The following is a 12,241-nucleotide window of genomic DNA, read 5'->3' as shown; positions in this document are numbered from 1 at the left end:
TCTAGTGGTGGCGTTTGCGGCGTACTGCTGGCAGAACACACGGATTTGTGCTTTCCCGACATCCCACCATTGCTTCAGAGAATTGAAACAAACTTTTTCAGTTCTCCACTGCTGCCACAGAACCCTAAAACTCTGACAAAAAGTGTTATCCTGCAGCAGTTTATCATTAAAATGCCAGTAAGAATGAACCCTTTCACCTGGTGAGGTCATCAGAACTAGACTGACGAGGTCATCAGAACTAGACTGACGAGGTGGTGATCGGTGAATCCTAGAACTGAGACTATGTGAGATGTAGATTCTGTCCAGCCTGGCTGTGCTTATCCTGTTGTTGGTGACCCTAACCCAAGTGTACTGATTGTTGTTGTTGTTCTGAGTTTGGACTCACGGTTTAATGCACTTATTGTAAGTCGCTTTGGATAAAAGCATCAGCTAAATGACATGAAATGTAATGTTATGTAATGTAATGTTATGTTATGTAATGCAATGTATTGTTATTTAATGTATTGTTATGTTATGTAATGTTATGTAATGTATTGTTATGTAATGTAATGTAATGCAATGTATTGTTATGTAATGTAATGTCATGTAATTGTAACCTTGTTGTGTTATTTATTTTAACATCATTTAAACCATTTTTATAGGCCGCTATGCCCACGCAGGTGGGCGGGGCCAGCCAAGTTTTGTTGGTCATTGATTCAACATTGATTTCTTTCTTTAGTCAACATTGATTTCTTTCTTTATTTCTTTCAGTTATTTGAACCCAAACAAGCATCTTTTCCTGAACCTCTCTGACTCTTCGTGATAACTTCATTCTCTGCTCGTGGATACGTTACTCTTCTATATCTTAGATGACACATTTTTGCAGCTTTATTAATGTTCGCAGCGTTAAATACAGCTCTTTAAGTAAAACATTAAGTTTAATTTGTAAAGTGTCTCAGTGTTTTAGGTCCTGTGGACTCTCAACTACTCTGGTAGTACTCTGGCCTATTTTGTGGGTGTTTTACTCTCCATGTATCCAACAGATCCAACGGTGCGTGTGGCTCCTCATTATTCCTTAAGTCTAGAGTGCAGTTAAAATCCCCTCCGATGATCAGTTGCTCCTGATGGCGCCGTTTTAAAACCGGACATGTCGCAGTTTTGCGGTTTTTGAACCCTGTCAAAGTGACCGAAATCCGGGTGCCACAGCATGCCCAGCATGCCGAATTATAGAGCCATATATGGTGCTCAATTTGGTTGAAAAAAGTGTTTAAAAGCCGGTCAGGTAACCACTTTTATCGACATTTTAAAACCGGTCAAAGTGACTGAAAATCGGACGCTGCACTCAGGCAATGCACGCCGATTTATAGAGCCATGGATGACGCTCAATTCGCCTGGAGGAAGTTTTTAAAAGCGGGACATTAAACCACTTTTACCCAAGAAAGTGTTCGGAAATCGGCCGCGAAACTGCCAGGGTACCCGGCCGCTCTGGGTCAAAATGTCGTTGATTTCAATGCGGTCAAAGTGATCGAAACCTGGAAACCCCACTCATGCCCAGCACGCCGAATTAATCATACAACCATGCTGCTCCATTCGGCTGGGTCAGTTAACCCATTTTGATCCAGGAAAGCTAGAAAATCGAATACAAACTTTCGCTTTAACCGCCGGTAAAAGCTCAGAAAATGGGTAAAAGGACCCGGGTTGACCGTGCACGACACCCAGGCAGGATGCTCTCTCATTCGGCTGTGGTCTCTGTGAAAGTCCCTCTCACAAACTGGGTTTCCTACATTGTGAGGGTGGTGGCTTGGTGACCCCTTATCAAATGGGCACACAGGGTACAGGGCAAAGTCTCGACATGGGAAGCTCCTCCATATATTTCCTGGACCTGTCTAAATCTTTTTCTTTTGTATTAACGCCCTCCAGTGGTCCAGATTGGTACTGCGAAAGGGAATTTAATGCATTTTGGTACTTTTTTATGCAATTAAGGGGGTATTTAATGAATTTTGATGCAACAAAGGGGGGAATTTAATGGGGTTTGATGCTCTGACACCCACACATGCACCAATGATGCCAACCTTTACCCAGAGAACAGTGCCTGACCTCTGGGTGTGAGACCCACACACGGGAGACACACACATGCACCGCCCCCTGGTGGTCCAGATTGATACTGCGGAGGAGAATTTAATGCATTTTGGTGCTTTTTGATGCAATTAAGGGGGATTAACAGGCTTTGATGCCTCTGACACCCACACATGCACCGATAATGCCAACCTTTACCCAGAGACCCACACATGCACCACCGATGATGCACACCTTTACCCAGGGAGCACAGCCTGACCTCTGGGTGGGAGGGGGACCCACACATGCACACCTTTACCCAGAGAACAGTGCCTGACCTCTGGGTGTGAGACCCACACACACGGGACACCCAAAAATGCGCCGATGATGCACACCTTTACCCAGGGAGCACAGCCTGACCTCTGGGTGGGAGACCCACACATGCATGCAGACCTGCGCCCAGAGAGCAAAGCATAGGCTATGGGTGAGATAATCATTAAGTTCCCCCATGGTCAAAATCCCCCCGGCCCCCCAGGAATCAAGCACATTTTTTTCCAGGGCTCGCCCTAGGCTTCCGTGCTCACCGCGGCGGCCCTCCTACTCGTCGCGGCATAGCCCTCACGGCTCTTGTTGCGAGAGGGTGCGAGGTTTCGCGCCCTGTTGAACTCTCTCTTCAAAGTTCTTTTGAGTTATCCACCACTAAGCGTTATATCTATTTTTAGAATTTGGAGGCCACAGGTTCTGAGACAAGCTGCACAGAAGGGTAAATGGATCTCCGGGCGCTCCACCCGCAACGGCCCCTGAGGGTCGAGACGGAAGGAGTCAATGAACCCCCCGCCACCCTCCAGTGATGGAGAGTGTGCTCACCTCCCCCACTGCGGGGCAACGACACAGGTCGGCGGGGTCGGTGAATGACAACTGGAAAGACAGGGCGTTTCGGTCTCGCTACAATGGTTCACCCAGGGAGGTACGCAAGGGACCCTGCGATAGGCCCTCCCAGGCATAGAGGCGAACCCTCGGGCTGAAGGAACCACCCACCCGAACACCGGCACGAGGCCGGCCGGCGGGGGCCCTTCGATGGAGGGTCACGTTTGTGATTAGGTCAGTGGAGGCAAAAGGTTCTGTGCGGAGCTACTGGCAGCTAAGGCCGACTGAACGCTCCTGAACGCATCGCTCTCTCTCTTCCGGTAAGCGTATTGCATCACTTCCGGTTGCCAGCTTAGCAGTTCTCGATGTCTTCCTCTCCCCCTCCGCTCCCTCTTACTCAGAGTGTCTCATGTAGCGCTATTCCTCTGCCTCCCTTAATGATAACGGTACATGCAACAAGTGTAGTTCATTTGCTAGGTTGGAGGCAGTTCTAAGTGGGTTAGATTCACGGCTCCGCACCATCGAAGCTCAGAGGTTAGCCCGCCTCCCCCCATAGCCGTGCGGAGCCGCTAGCGTTAGCCTCTGTTAGCTGTCCCCCGGCAGCCCCCGAGCAGCCGGATGGCTGGGTGACTGTTCGAAGGGGTTTTAAGTTTAAACAGAAGCCCACTGAGCACCGCCAACCTCTTCACGTTTCGAAACAGTTTTCCCCACTCAGCGACGCACCCGCTGAGAAACCCACTCTGGTTATAGGTAGCTCCATAGTCAGAAACGTGAAGATAGGGAAGCCAGTGACCAAAGTCATATGCATCCCGGGGGCCAGAGCGGGCGACATTGAATCTTGTTTAAAACTGCTGGCTAAAGATGAGCTTAGTTACAGTAAGATTATTATACACGCCGGCGGTAATGACTCCCGACTGCAGCGGTCGGAGGTCACTAAAATTAATGTGGAATCGGTGTGTACTTATGCCAAGACAATGTCGGACACCGTAGTTTCCTCTGGCCCTCTCCCCAATCTGATCAATGATGACATGTATAGCCGCATGTCGTCATTCAACCGCTGGTTGTCCAGGTGGTGCCCAGCAAACAATGTGGGCTACATAGATAACTGGCAGACTTTCTGGGGAAAGCCTGATCTGATGAGTCGAGACGGCATTCATCCCACTTGGGATGGAGCGCGTCTCATTTCTGCGAACATGGCGAAGTTGATTAACGGACTTAATCCAAGACCCAGAGTTCAGATCAGGAAGCAGAAGCAGAGTTGTAGTCTTCCACCCTTCTCTGCACTTCCATCCGAGCAGTTACCCACCCTTAACTCTATAGAGACTGTGTCTGTCCCACGGCCACTTAAATTAATTAAATCAAAAGTAACCAGAAGAGGAGTCTTACAAAATAACCTCTTACAGGTTAACATCACTACTGCAACAGTGCAATAAAACAGGATAATTAAATGTGGACTCCTAAATATTAGATCTCTGTCATCTAAAGCTGTATTAGTAAATGATTTAATATCAGACAATCACATTGATTTATTGTGTCTTACTGAAACCTGGCTGAGCCATGAAGAATATGTCAGCCTAAATGAATCAACTCCTCCAAGTCATATTAATACTCACATTCCTCGAGGCACCGGCCGAGGAGGTGGAGTAGCAGCCATCTTTGACTCAAGCCTATTAATGAATCCTAAACCTAAACTAAACTACAACTCATTTGAAAGCCTTGTTCTTAGTCTTTCACATCCAACCTGTAAAACATTACAGCCAATCCTATTTGTTATACTGTACCGGCCACCAGGTCCATATTCAGAATTTATATCTGAATTTTCAGTTTATATCTGAATTTTCAGAGTTTATATCTGAATTTTCAGAATTTCTATCAAGTTTAGTCCTTAAAACTGATCCATTCATACATTGTCATATTCATTTAAACACTGTTCATTCTGGTCACATGACATCTATTCATCTGTCCATCCGGGGAGAGGGATCCTCCTCTGTTGCTCTCCTGAAGGTTTCTTCCCTTTTTTTCCTGTGTAGTGTCACGGGCTGTCGCTAGGACAGGCTAGCCTGGGGCGGTGCAAAGAGAGAGATGGACACAGGCACGTCCGAGGGTATTTAACAAAAAGTAAGGTTTATTTCCCATCCCACCAGCAAGGTAACATCCAAAAACAACAAAGTATCAAAAAAAAGGTCCAGTTAGACAACACAAAACATCCCGGAGGAGAAAGTGGTTAATTAACCAAACAAAAACTCAACCCTGGTGAATCCAGGCTACGAGGTCCTCTTCCTTGTCGTCCTCTTCCAGGTGCTTGTGGGTTCACCTTCCGCTCCTCTCTTTCCTTCCCAGGTGCTCTCTCTTAAGTCTCCCAGCCCTGCCTCAATCAGGTGCCTTAAGCAGCTGCAGCTGGGTGAGCGGTGAGGCAGGCTGGGAGATGTAGTTTTTGCACTGGTGGCCATTTTGTAGCGCCCCTCCACTACCTGTCCCCTTGTGATGCCACATATCCCTCTCCCCGGCGGGACAGGGCATCTCCGTTGCAATGGCGTCGCCCTGGCCTGTGAATGACAGAGAAGTTAAACGGCTGGAGGCTTAAAAAACACCTAGTTACCCTGGTAACAGGGCCCATTTCAACGCTAGGCACTCTTTCTCCACTGTGGCATAGTTCTTCTCCCTTGGCAGCAACTTCCGGCTCAAATACAGAACGGGGTGTTCCTCACCTTCCTTCATCTGGGCTAAGACAGCACCCAGGCCCATCTCAGAAGCATCTGCCTGGACCACGAACTCCTTGCTGAAGTCGGGGGCCATCAGGACTGGTTTCGAACACAAGGCCCTCTTCAGGTCGTTAAAGGCCTCTTCTGCCGCCGGGCATCATGTCACCATACGGGAATGTTTCTTGGTCGTCAGTTCGGTGAGAGGGGCCGCTATCACAGAGAAATCCGGGATAAAACGTCTGTAATAATTGGCCAGGCCCAAGAAGGATCTCACCTGTTTTTTGGTCAACGGTTTTGGCCAGTCTTGGATGGCAGCGAGTTTCTCATCCTGGGGTTTCACAAGGCACCGCCCGATGGTGTACCCCAAGTAGTTGGTCTCCCCAAACGCCAGCCTACACTTTTTGGGGTTTGCGGTCAAGCCTGCCTGTCGGAGGGAGTCGAGGACCTTCTGAACCCGTGGTAGGTGGCTCTCCCAGTCTGGGCTCTGAATTACCACATCATCCAGATAGGCCGCTGCATATTCTCGATGGGGTTTCAGTACTTGGTCCATCAGGCGCTGGAAGGTGGCGGGGGCTCCAAACAGGCCAAAAGGCATCATCCGGTACTGCCAGAGGCCTCCCGGGGTGGCAAAGGCTGTCTTCTCCTTCGACCCTGGAGACAATGGAACCTGCCAATAACCTTTGGTGAGATCCAGGGTGGTTAGGAAACGTGCCTGGCCCAGGCTTTCAATTAGCTCATCGACATGAGGCATGGGATATGCATCAAATTCAGAAATGTCATTTACTTTTCTGAAATCATTACAGAACCGGGCTGTTCCATCCGGTTTGTCAGCCAGGACGATGGGGCTTGACCAGGCACTCTTGGATTCCTCAATCACGTTCAACGCCAGCATCTTCCTTACCTCCTTGTTAATCAGCTTCTTGCGGGCCTCCGGTACCCGATATGGCTTTTGGTTCACCGTTTTTCCCGGCTGGGTGCGTACTTCATGTTCCACCAGGTGGGTGCAGCCTGGGAGGGATGAAAATACCTCCTGATTTCCTTCTACAAGCTCCTTGGCCTGCTGCCGCTGGTGCGGAGAGAGGTCTGGGCCTAACTGCACCTCGTCCCGGGCGGGTTCTCTCGACTCTCTGGGGGGAAGGCAATTGAACAACACCTCTCGCTCATGCCATTTCTTTAGGAGGTTAATATGGTAGATTTGCTCACCTTTCCTCTTCCCTGGTTGTCGTACTTTGTAATTAACTTCCCCAACCTTTTCAATTACTTCAAAGGGCCCCTGCCAAGTAGCCAAGAACTTACATTCCACAGTGGGGACAAGAACTAGGACTCTGTCTCCTGGGTTGAATTCCCTGGGTTGTGCTGCTCGGTTATAGGCGGCCCTTTGATCCCTCTGAGCCTTCTCCATGTGTTCCTTCACAATGGGGAACACAGCTGCCATCCGGTCCCGCATCGCCCCCACGTGTTCAATCATGGTACGATGGGGACAGGGTTGCTCCTCCCACGTCTCCTTAGCGATGTCCAGAAGGCCCCTGTGTTTGTGAGAATACAACAGGTCAAAGGGTGAGAAGCCAGTGGAAGCCTGAGGCACCTCTTTTACCGCAAACAGAAGGTAGGGTAACAGCTGGTCCCAGTTTCTTCCGTCTTTGTCGATGGCCTTCCTCAGCATGGCTTTCAGGGTCTTGTTGAACCTCTCCACTAGCCCATCTGTCTGGGGGTGGTAGACCGAGGTTCTCACCTGTTTCACGTGTAACAGCACACACAACTCCTTGGTGACCCTCGACATAAAGGGGGTCCCCTGGTCGGTAAGAATCTCCTTTGGAATCCCCACGCGGCTGCTGAAGAGGAACAGGTCTTTTGCTATTTGTTTAGCATTGGCCTTTCTTAAAGGGACGGCTTCCGGATAACGGGTGGCGTAGTCCACTATGACCAAGATGTACTGGTGCCCCCGGGCACTTTTGGGCAGGGGACCCACAATATCCATGCCTACTCGTTCAAAGGGGGTTTCTATAATAGGCAAAGGGATAAGGGGGTTCCGGTACGTCGGTTTCGGAGCGGTGACCTGACAATCTGGGCAGCTGCGGCAGTAGTTCTCTATCTCCTTGTGGACTCCGGGCCAAAAAAACCTCTGTAACACCCTCTCTTTAGTCTTCTCTACGCCCAAGTGCGCTCCCAGCAAGTGAGTGTGGGCCAACTGCAGAACTGTGGAGCGGTGAGGCCGGGGCACAAGTAGTTGCTCAACGATTTGGTCCTTACTTCTTGTTACCTGATACAAGAGGCCATTTTTCACTGAAAAATGAGGGTAGGAAGGGGTCAACCGGGTTCCCACCAACGTTCCCTCTAGGACCTGGATGTTTCTTAAGGCATTACCCAGAGTCAGGTCCTGCAACTGTGCTGTTCCATACTGACCTTTAAGGGGCAGTGTTTCTCGAGGGCCATCAGTGTCCTCCTCACTTGGCTCAGGTTGGGGCTCAGCGTCATCAGACTCAGCTCCACTAGAAGCTTCTGCCAAGGCTTGGACTGACACTAGAGGGGACAAGCATGGTTTGGCAACGTTAACCCAGGTTTTACTCAATTGTGGATGGTTCGACTTACGTTTGCGGGGCTCCCGACTAAGCTGCTTTAGGGCTTCCCTCCACAGCATCCGGAAAGCCACGCCCGATCAGGACTGGGACCGGGAGGTCCCGGATTACTCCCACCTCGACATTAAACGTGCCCTTAGTTGTGGTCAGTTTCACTACGGTGGTTGGATACTCTCGGGTATCTCCGTGGACACAAACCACCGGGACGGGATCGCCTTGAGCCGGGGACGTTGCCTCCAAAACTGCCTCCTGGACTAGGGTCCGAGCACTTCCTGAATCGAGCAAGGCTTCTAGGTCCCGTCGATTCACCGTTACGGGGCACGTTGGTCGCCGGTCCCTACTTTCGCCCAGGAGGGCAGCAAAGTGGACATGGGGGCCGCTGGCGGATTCCGCTGTGGGCATGGGCTCGTCTAGCCTTTCACACTGCCAGGAGATGTGGCCGAATTTGCCACAGCGATAGCACTGGCGGGGCTCTGGGTTCAGGAACGCTCGTGGCTGTCCAGGTGAACTACCGCCTCTGCTGGGTGGGTCCGAGTGAGGGTTGGCCAGGGCCGGACCTCTTTGGCGACGCACACTTGGCCGGGCCGGGACAGAAGCCACCGGCGCTTTACAGGGTGATCGGAGCATGTCCGAGGCCGCCTGGAACTGTTCTACGGCTTCTACCAACCCTGTGGCCGTTGTGAACTTTTGGTGGCCAATTACCTTTTTTGCCTCGTACGGTAGACCCCGTAGATACTTGTCCATAACCAGGGTTTCTATCATGTCTGCCGGGCTGTGTTTGTCTGGTTCTAACCACCTTTTCGCCACTCTTATCAACTCGTGCATTTGGGACCGGGGCGTCTCTCCGCTTAGGAAAGTCCAGTTATGAAAACGTTGGGCCATGCTAAATTTGGTGAGCCCCTGGCGACTCAATCTCCCCCTTTAACTAGTCGTAGTCGTGGGCAATATCAGCCTCTACATCTCGAAACGCTTTAAGGGCCTCACCGGATAGGAAAGGCGCCAGAAGTCCAACCCACTGTCTCTTTGGCCACCCTTCTCGAGTCGCCGTAGCTTCAAAGGCATGAAGGTAAGCTTCCACATCGTCGGTCACGTAAAGTTTAGGGATGTAATCAGCAGCCCTGGGCTTCGACTCTGGCCTCTGCCTGAGCTCCTGCTCCTTCAGTTCATTAGCCCTGATTTGCTGTGCCAACAGGGCACCGCTGATTTCCTGCTGCGCCCTCTGGCTCTCCAACAGCATCTGCATCAGTGGCTCCATTTTGGATTGGTGGCCTGGGGTTTGAAGTTCTGAAAAAAGTTGGGACAAGTCGTCAATATCTCCTCTCTCAATCATCCGCACTTTGGCCCCAGTGCCCGCATTCTCCACCACCTGTAGTGTCACGGGCTGTCGCTAGGACAGGCTAGCCTGGGGCGGTGCAAAGAGAGAGATGGACACAGGCACGTCCGAGGGTATTTAACAAAAAGTACAGGTTTATTTCCCATCCCACCAGCAAGGTAACATCCAAAAACAACAAAGTATCAAAAAAAAGGTCCAGTTAGACAACACAAAAAATCCCGGAGGAGAAAGTGGTTAATTAACCAAACAAAAACTCAACCCTGGTGAATCCAGGCTACGAGGTCCTCTTCCTTGTCGTCCTCTTCCAGGTGCTTGTGGGTTCACCTTCCGCTCCTCTCTTTCCTTCCCAGGTGCTCTCTCTTAAGTCTCCCAGCCCTGCCTCAATCAGGTGCCTTAAGCAGCTGCAGCTGGGTGAGCGGTGAGGCAGGCTAGGAGATGTAGTTTTTGCACTGGTGGCCATTTTGTAGCACCCCTCCACTACCTGTCCCCTTGTGATGCCACACCTGTGAAAGGTTATTTTTGGGGAGTTGTTCCTGATCCGATGTGAGGTAAAAGGTCAGGGATGTCGTATGTGTACAGATTGTAAAGCCCTCTGAGGAAAATTTGTAATTTGTGATATTGGGCTATACAAAATAAACTAAATTGAATTGAACAACAACAGGTTTTAACTAAATAAAAGGAACATCCATGTGTGAGTGTGTTTGTGTGTTGTGTATATCCAAAATATATGAATTATCAAAGAGATCAGACTCTTGTGAACGTGTAGATGTCTTTAAATGTTTGTCGGGTTTAGCAATGAGAGCTTCAAGGCAGATCAGAAAGTTGTCTCGTTTGCTTCCTGAGGGAATATTGTCCATGTCGCTTTCAGGCTTTTTTACAAAAGATTATGTCTGTTGGATTTGATCGACACATCTGTATGACAGTTCATGAATAGGGAAAAAAAAACTGAAAGCGAAATAAGAATAATTTTTCAACATTACATCACATGCTCTATAAAGTCAGAAATGGTCAATGGTTTCTAAACTTTAAAATGTATTACATGAAAACTCTGCTAGCTATCAAAATGCTCATTTGGCCAACGTTTGAAAATGTAAATAATTGTTACACGTTAAAGTATGGCGAGTCACTTTTTTTGTTCTCTTCACGCTGAAAAACATCTACGTGCTTCGCGTTTTGAGATGCCCAGACACAAATGGCTTCCTACGAACTCCCAATAGAAGCAAATATAAGTAGGATGCCACATCATAAACAAACATAAAACACTCTGGTTCTTTGCATTTCATACTTTAATACGTTAAATATTTGACATGACATTTAAACATTGGATATCCAAATGCAGATGGCAGAAGAGTCACAGTATGCAGCACAGTGTCCAGATACAAGGAATTGAACTATGGATATTTAATATCTCATTTGAGAGCAGTCTGTGGCTCATTTGGTTCTCTGTCAACGTTAATGTGATTTAGTCATATGGAAACCCACCTTATGTAAGAAGAATAAACATAGGGCGTGTCAGGGTACTTCATTGGTGCATAATATCACAATGTGATCATAATATCAGTGTTGTATTTGTAAAGAACATAAGTCACAGTTATAGCATCCATTCTTTAATAAGCATACAATAGATAAACAGGTTTCATTTAAAATAATGACAATAAATTAAGTTCAAACCTTCAGCCTCTTCATTAAGCATACATAATGTGTATAGCGTCTAAATGTTAGTCACATGTTCCAGTCCACTTGTTAATGACAAATAACTGCTGAAACAATTGCTACAACAAAAAGGAAACTTGTTTTGGTGATGACTGCAGAGGAATAAACACCTGCTGCTGCTGCTGTTGCTGCTGCTGCTGCTGCTGCTGCTGATGCTGCTGCTGCTGCTGCTGATGCTGCTGCTGATGTTGCTGCTGTTGCTGTTACTGTTGCTGCAGCTGCTGCTGCTTCTGCTGCTACTGTTGCTGCTGCTGCTGAAAGTGCAGCTGCTGCTGCTACTCCTGCTGCTGTTACTGCTTCTGCTGCTCCTGCTGCTGCTGTTGCTGCTGCTGCTGTTGCTGTTGTTGCAGCTGCTGCTGCTTCTGCTGCTGCTGTTGCTGCTGCTGCTGATGATGTTGCTGGTGCTGCTGCTGCTGTTGCTGCTGCTGCTGCAGCTGCTGCAGCTGCTGATGTTGCTTCTGCTGCTGCTGCCACTGATGCTGATGCTGATGCTGCTGCTGCTGCTGCTGCTGCCGCTGCTGCTGCTGCTGCTGGTGCCATTGCTGATGCTGTTGCTGCTGTTGCTGCTGATGTTGCTGTTGATGCTGCTGCTGCTGCTGCTGCTGATGACGCTGCTGCTGCAGCTGCTGCTGCTGTTGCTGCTGCTGCTAATGCTGCTGATTTTTCTTCTGCTGCTGCTACTGATGATTTGTCTTCTGCTGGTGTTGCTGCTGCTGCTGCTGATGCTGCTGATGCTGCTGGTGTTGCTGGTGTTGCTGCTGTTGCTGCTGCTGCTGCTGATGCTGCTGGTGTTGCTGCTGCTGCTGTTGCTGCTGCTGATGCCGCTGCAGCTGATGCTGATGCCGCTGCTGCTGCTGCTGCTGCTGCTGCTATTGTTGATGATGCCGCTGCGGCTGCTGCTGCTGGTGCTGCTGCTTCTGCTGATGCCGCTGCTGCTGCTGATGATGAATATGCTGCTGTTGTTGCTGCTGCTGCTTCTTCTGCTGATTTTGTCGCTGATGCTGCTGCTGATGATG

The 12,241-nt window shown here is 49.4% G+C and overlaps 1 pseudogene; it reads right to left on the bottom strand.

Moving 5' to 3' along the window:
- Positions 1-11,284: 11,284 nt before the first annotated feature.
- The window catches only part of LOC117739232, an 11,259-nt pseudogene continuing 10,302 nt past the window's right edge, over positions 11,285-12,241 (bottom strand).

Source organism: Cyclopterus lumpus, chromosome 11 (assembly GCF_009769545.1).
Source record: "Cyclopterus lumpus isolate fCycLum1 chromosome 11, fCycLum1.pri, whole genome shotgun sequence".
NCBI classification, from domain to species: domain Eukaryota; kingdom Metazoa; phylum Chordata; class Actinopteri; order Perciformes; family Cyclopteridae; genus Cyclopterus; species Cyclopterus lumpus.
This window is presented reverse-complemented; position numbering and strand designations above follow the sequence as displayed.